This window comes from Arachis hypogaea, chromosome 17, assembly GCF_003086295.3.
Source record: "Arachis hypogaea cultivar Tifrunner chromosome 17, arahy.Tifrunner.gnm2.J5K5, whole genome shotgun sequence".
NCBI lineage: Eukaryota > Viridiplantae > Streptophyta > Magnoliopsida > Fabales > Fabaceae > Arachis > Arachis hypogaea.
This window is the reverse complement of record NC_092052.1, coordinates 5405260-5412724: the sequence shown is the minus strand read 5'-3', so window position 1 is coordinate 5412724 and position 7465 is coordinate 5405260. Positions and strand designations below refer to the sequence as shown.

Here is a 7465-nt window from a genome sequence, read left to right as displayed (position 1 = left end):
CCGACCTACCGAACACTTTAAATCTGAACCCTAAAGATATTGATATAAATATGTTAATGGTCGAGATTGTGGGTGTAGCTTTTTGGGTGTACTTACTTAAAATGAGGAGCATCATAAGGTGTACGGATTTTTTTGTTAACCGAGGTATGATTGCATGATTGCAGGAAGAGTATTCCCCGCCGCCCCCGCACCTGGCGCAGGCTTCCTTTGTTGGCGGTTTGGCAGCTGGTTTCCTGGGTAGCTTAGTTTCTCGTGGTTGTGCTCGCTGAGAATGAAGCCTTTAATGCTTCTATGTTGTGACTAGGTGTTGCAGGCCAACGGTCTTTAGGGAAATGTGGATTAGCAATTTTGGTGTAACTATGTGTCTTTATTTGGGCCGAAACTGCACAATACAATGTAGAACAATCATTTTTAAGTTTATTTTATTTTATTATTTTGGTTATATTATGGGTGGGCAAAATGATTCCACATTCAACAAATGCACCTAATTCCAGAACTTAATATTAGGAGGACCAAATTTTTAATTTGTAATTAGTAATTATTATTAATTTTTTGAAAAATTTACAGTATTTTTTATTTTAATTTTTGTGCATGGTTTAATTATTCTGTTTGTTGTTATATTTTTATTAAATATTTAACTAAATTTTTATGATTTAAAAATTTATAATTGAATTTTTATATTAGATAAAAGGATAAAGTATTAAATTGGTCTCCTACATTTGGGTCTAATCATGTTTTAGTCTCTAAAATTTAAAGTGTCCTATTTGAATAAAAAATGTTTCATTTACCTTCAAGGTAGTTCTACTGCGAAGTCAATCTTAAATAATTAACCTCACCGTTCCACCAAATATTAATGTCTCATTCTTTGAAAAAGAGGTACAAACTCGAGAGGCATAGGATCAGCAACAAATGTATCACCATAAGCCACTAGTCTTAGTTCAAGCACATGGAGAACATTGTCGAGAACTCGCTTTTCGCGGGGAAGTTCGCTGGTGGCGACAAGAACAAGGCTATTGTCACCTCTACCGCAAGAAACTCCCCTCAACAACTGAAAAGTTTGGTTATATAAGTTTTTCATATCTAAAAATTAAGGTTTCATTAATTATTTAACATTAACTTCACGGTAGGACTACATTGAAGTTAAATAAAATTTTTTTGGATTCAAATAGGACCTTTTAAACTTTAGGTACCAAAATAGGATTAGGCCTAAATGTAGGAAACTAATTTAGTATTTTACTCTAGATAAAAATTATAAATTAAGTTTCTTCAAGTTATTTTTTATTAAAAAATACAAATATTTTAAGAATTTTATTTTTGTATTTGATGTAAAATTTATTATGAAATATTCTAAAGAATAACTTTATAGTATTTTGTTTTTTGCTAAAAAAAATAACTAGTAAAAAGTTAATTACAAATTTTTTATTTACCATAAAAATCCAATTATAAATTTTTAAACTAGTAAAAATGCTAGGATAGTTAAATTTTGTTTCCTCACTAGTTATTTAAAATATGACCCTTTTTAATGTCAAAATTAAACAATAAATATAACTCTTTTTTATTTTCTCATACATCCGTCTTTGAACAAACTAAGAATGCAAATTTTTTTTCAACTGGGTTAGAGAATCCAACAACGACCGGGCTGCATGCTGAAAGGATCCTCAACTCAATTTTTTGTTCAATAAGCAATCACACACTTACCTGGATGGCTTAGTTCATGGCAGCCAAAACAACTACACTGAACTGTCTTTCCCATATTCTTCGTTGTAATCTTTTGACATTACACATAGTAAAACAGGACAAAATTTATTTTCGTTAGTGACCCATCCATGGTTCACCAGAATACCAATAAAGTGGATGGTACATTTAAAAGTTTTCCAATCTTAAATAGCCAAAAAAAATTTAACGGATAGTCATTATATCAAATTTAAAATTATAATAAATCAAAATAATTTATATTTATATCACATAGAAATTGATCATTTTTTTTTACTTGACAAACAAATAAATTAAACAATATATTGTTATATTTTTTTGGTTGCTCATAATATTTTTTTAATCTGATAAATCAAAAAATAATTCATCATGAATTAATCTAAATCCCACTCATTGTATCATGTAACCTCTGTAATCCATCGAAAGGCAAAGGAACTTGCCAATGACCCAGGAGATGCTTTGGGCTTATTTTGGTTCGCAACAAGTTGTCAAATACTCAAATATAACTTAGTCCGATATAATTTTGATCCTTAACCAATTTTAAGTGGTTTAATTATTAGTTTATTAGTACGTTTAAGTAAGTATTAGAAGTTCGAATTATATCTTGTATATATAGCAATTCATTGATTAACGACAACCTCTTAAATGAAATTTTAATTCGCGATGGATTAATTTTTTAGTCTGTCGGATTAAAAAATATCATAAGAGATCCTCTAATATAATACTTGACTCGGAGAGCATATTTATAACTATCTACTAACAAAAATATTTCACATACCAAGTGAGACTTAATCTCTTAGAATGAGTAATTATTCGCACGACATACCAAAGAAAAATTTTTCACTGTCAATTATGAGCTTTCTTATAAATACTCATCTCAAGTAACTTTTCAATCTAAGTAACTTACTCTACTCCTATATTTATCAAATTTGACATTAAAATTTCGTACAGATACGAGTATCCGTCACTTTTATTATTCAAAAACTTTAGACGACTTCTATTTTAAATTCATTCACCTCTATTCCCTCAAGATAATACTTTAGAATATAAGTATTGGTTATATATTAATAGAAAATTTATTAATCTCCTTAAAAAAGAATTAGTAATCATTCTAATAATTTTTTAATTGATATTTAATGCTGATTAAATAAACTTAAAATTTTTATTATAAAATTCGGTCACCTAGTAACCAGTCAGGTCAAATCATCAACTAGATTATAATGGAATTCAAACATATAATTATTAGGTCACAAATTAGTAACAAATCAATTTGCAAAATGTATAAATCAAACTACTTTTTAAAATATTTTTAGACAAATTTTATTCAACCAACTTGATCTAGTGATCATTTTTTTAATTTCATTTTGTATAAAACTATATCAGCAATAAATTAGTCTTTGATTTATTGATTTGAGTGATACCGTATTCAAACAAAAAAATTATCCTATTATTTAAGTACTTACAAGCCGGGAAAAATTATTCGGCATTTTTCAATGGAGAACTATTATACACTCAAATATTTTTGATAACTAAATCTAACTAAATTGGTTCAAACTCATCAAAAACTACTTTTATTATATGTAGCGTCATAATATGTATACATGTATTTCACTAACGCAAACAAAACCTGCTTCACTTTGTGTTTGTTCTTCACGCACCTCCTCCTTCTTCTTCTAGCGTTGCTGTATTTTTTTTTTTGTTTCTTCTTCTCCTTCTCTTTTTATGTTATTGCAGTCATTTATTCTTCTTTTTTATTTGATTTTTTTCTTAGTTTTATTTCTCTTAAAAGAGTAAATCAAGATTCAAGAATAATTTTAAAAAAATGAAATAAGAAAGAGAAGATTAAAAAAAAGATGAAAAAGAAGAAGACAGCTAAGCAGAAAATGAGGAGGATAAATTCAAGTAAAACGAAACCAAATGAATATAAATTAAACTAAGAAGTGAACTGAAATTTTTTAAGGAATAAAAAATTTGATTAATACTTAACAGTTGCATCAAGCGAACCTTAGTTAATTCACAAATGAACCGAAATTAGTTTAAATTTGAACAAGCAGTAAAAAAACTCAATAATCAACAAAAATACATCGAATTCATTTTTAGATCCAAATGAACCTCAAAAAAACTAAAAATTGAACTGAAATTATTTAATAATAACACAAAAAAAATCAGATCCATTAAAAATGTTAGGAAAATATTGATATTGTTGCTGATAATGATAACGAAAGAGAAAAATAACCAAAAAAAGAAAAAAAATATATGCAGAATTTAAAATACTTGAAACAACTTTGTTAGAATTATCACTTAGATGTAGAGTTTTATGGACCAAAGTGATGCACATAAATAATAACCGCATAAGTTTTTTAGATAGACATATATTTTTCAAAATAATTATCTTAAAGATCATAAGCTAATTTTAGCTTAATTAGGCATGGTCTCTCTCGTTTGGCCTCAGATTCAGAGTCACCACCTTTTTTTTCACCTGGTAAACTTTCACATACCCTTTTGATTGATTTTCTCTGAATTACTCTACGTTATGTTAAAAACTCGAAATTGCTTTGTGAATTTTGTTTGAACCTCAATACTTGTGTGTCATGGATTCTGGAGTTAATTGCATATCGTCCTTACTTCAATAATCATTTGTTGCCAGTAGAAAAGATCAAGTACTATGATATCGTTCAATAATGTTTCGACTTTTTTTTTGGAGGGCAAATTCTATGATTTAATCCTCAAATATTTCATTTTTTCAATCAGCATGATCACAGAGGATGTATAAGTTAGGTGAGTGTATAGTACAATAGAATAAATGGAGAACCTTCGAGTTAAAGGGATGCAATGTTGTTTCAATATACACACTGTAAGAAACAGTCACAATCATGCCCACCAGATGTTTGAGAAAATGTTAAAGTAAGTAAGAATCTCGTTTGTTTCAGATATCAAGGGTCATGGTGGAGTAGATACTGGAAATATTTTGCTTGCTTGATTAGATGGCTATTGGGACCCTAAGTTTATTGACAATGGTTCGATTCGAGAGTGGGAGTTTCAATGGCCTACCTCCTCCTCGCTCCCCCAAGTTGTCGCCACATAGTCACATCTCACTCACTAAGCCATCTTGGGTTGTGAGAACGGAGTCAAATGTTAAGAAGAAGAGAAGAAAGAAGCCGGATCCGCATTGTGTAGTCTGTGAGGGGAGTGGACGAGTCGATTGCCACCAGTGTCGTGGGAAGGGAAGGACAAACCAGGTTCATTTGGAAATGCTCCCGAAAGGTGACTGGCCAAAATGGTGTAGAACTTGTGGCGGAAGCGGTCTTGGTTACTGCTCCCGTTGCCTTGGTACTGGAGAATATAGGTATATTATGGGATTCCATTTCATGAACAGGGACGATGATAAATCCCAAGAAAACAAGTCTTAGTCCCTCCCCTACCTTTCTCTTTTCTTTTGGGTAATGATATTAGGGACAGAGATAATAGATAATGTGATAGCATAGGTGTATTGTCTGTAAGTTGGAACTACTGAATGTTTTGTCTTTTTATCACATAATGTAGAATCACCATTAATAGATTGTTGCAACTCTTAGTTCCTTGTGCAATTTCATTTTAAAATGCTGATTTGTTATGTTGGAAGATATGATTCTGATTGGACTGAAAAAAAAAAAATTTTTTGCAAATCCTTGTTTGGATACAGAACAAGATAGTGAGATCAAATTCATAATGAGATCTGATAAATAAATATCTTACTCCCTCTATAAGTGAGTTATGGTTAATATTTAATAAGCATGGCATAAAGAGTTCAGAATAATTAAAGAATGGGAACCGAGGAATTTTCAAAGTTCTTCCGAATTTTAAGCATTTGTTTGAAGATAGGTTTGGAGCAATGATTGAGTTGTCTCTGTGTGACCTTAAGATCAGGCTTTTGGGAGTTCAATTTGGGTCGAAACATTGAGTTTTATTTCTTGTATGATATGTAATTCATTTTCAAATGATGTGTGCAAATATTTCAATTTCCTTAAAGAATTGAATGTATAAGCCTGGTTTCTTCTTCTAGGCTTTTGTGGGAATATGATATTTGTTGTCGATGCCAGCTGAGTATTATTTACAATGCAAATAGGTGAAGGGTGTGACAACGGACCTCGCCTTGCAGACTCCATTTCACAGTGGAGCCAATGGCAGTTGCTTGATTCTCTTCTACCCACCGGCGGCTTTGCTCACTCTTTTGGCCTTGAAGCAGCAGTTCAGTCCAACCTGGTCTTAAATCCAGATGAACTCAAGACATTCATTATCCATGTCTTGGAGAATACAGGAAGCTTACTCCTTCCTTTTGTGAACTCGGCTTCTGTGTCGCCCAATTTGGAAACCTGGCACAATCTTAACAAAATATTGGATGCCACACTGACAAATGAAGTCAGCCGAAAGGCATCGATCTCACAAGGGTCTGCACTAATGAGGGTGGGTTTGGCCGTGTTCTCGGAACACTCTTCTTTGAAAACAATGAGAAATGCTTCTTTGGGGTCAGGTACTGTATCTTTTCACCATGCTCCTATATTTGGACTTATATGTGGCACACTAGGATTAGATAGTACTGATTCTCAAAGAGCTTAAATGTACATCACAATGAGGGATGTTATTTCTGCTGCTACAAGATTGAATTTGATAGGTCCTCTTGGTGCTGCAGTTTTGCAGCATCAACTTGCTCCTAATGCTGAAGGTATACTAGAAAAATGGAAGAATCGCGAGGTTGACGATGCATGCCAAGTTGCACCTCTGCTAGATACAGTGCAGGGTTGCCATGGTTATTTGTTTTCTCGGCTCTTTTCGTCTTAGAAGGCACAAACATAAGGCTGATATTGTATTTTTCATAATATGAAGCACATAGACATAGTAGAGTTTTGACTGGAAGAGACAACGTTAAATTTTTTGGTAAATTGAATTTTCTTGTTTCTTGTGAGGTTTGAGGTGGCAACTCACTCAGAAAATGGCTTCAACTGGTTTTACACGACGATGTAGGTTCAACGATTGACACATGTCAAGTTGGAGTTCAATCGAAATACCAATCTAAGTAACCCATATATATATATATAGAGAGCTGTAGGGGGATATAAATACGTTCATTAAGAAAAATGTTTGCATGTCATTGCTTGGCTCCTATGGGTGTAATCAAGTCAGATTGGGTTGGGTTTGGGGAAATTTGAGAATCAAACCGATTAAATTTGATCGGTTTGACCAACGCAAGTTGGCACAGATGGATGAGGGTCTGTGTCCCTTAACCATCTCTCCCGGGTTCGATACTCACTGGAGGATGGGAATGGAGTTTGCTTGCTTGGGAGGGTCGCCCACTTTGTGTGCCTCTGCAGTACCCGAGGGATTAGTCATTGGGCTTCCGGCCTGATGGATACCCTGGTACACACCAAAAAAAAATTTGATCGGTTTGGATTGGATTGGGTTAATGTGTTTTTGTTATTGAAATCGAACTAATTCAAACTGATGAAATATGGGTTGGATCGATTTGGATAATCAAGTATCCAATTAAAATTAAATTTATGAGACAAACTGAAAAAAAAAAATATTTATGTAACTATGAGAAATAAAAATAAAAAAAAATTAAAAATTAAAAATTAAAATGAGATTAAAATTAGTAAAAATTATATAAATATTATTTTTTTAATATAATATATTAGATAATTGGATAATTGAATTTTACGATTTTAAATCCAATATCCGAACCAATTAAAGTCGGTACAATACCAATATAATTGAG

The 7465-nt window shown here is 31.9% G+C and overlaps 1 long non-coding RNA gene and 1 pseudogene across 1 annotated transcript; both read left to right on the top strand.

Moving 5' to 3' along the window:
- Window positions 1–4009: 4009 nt before the first annotated feature.
- LOC112766504 (uncharacterized) lies at window positions 4010–5287 on the top strand. The gene is made up of 2 exons (XR_003184402.2): window positions 4010–4195; window positions 4644–5287. It is a non-coding gene; the product is annotated as an uncharacterized lncRNA (long non-coding RNA).
- Window positions 5288–5808: 521 nt separating this feature from the next.
- On the top strand, window positions 5809–6655 carry LOC112766503 (urease accessory protein F-like; annotated as a pseudogene).
- Window positions 6656–7465: the final 810 nt, after the last annotated feature.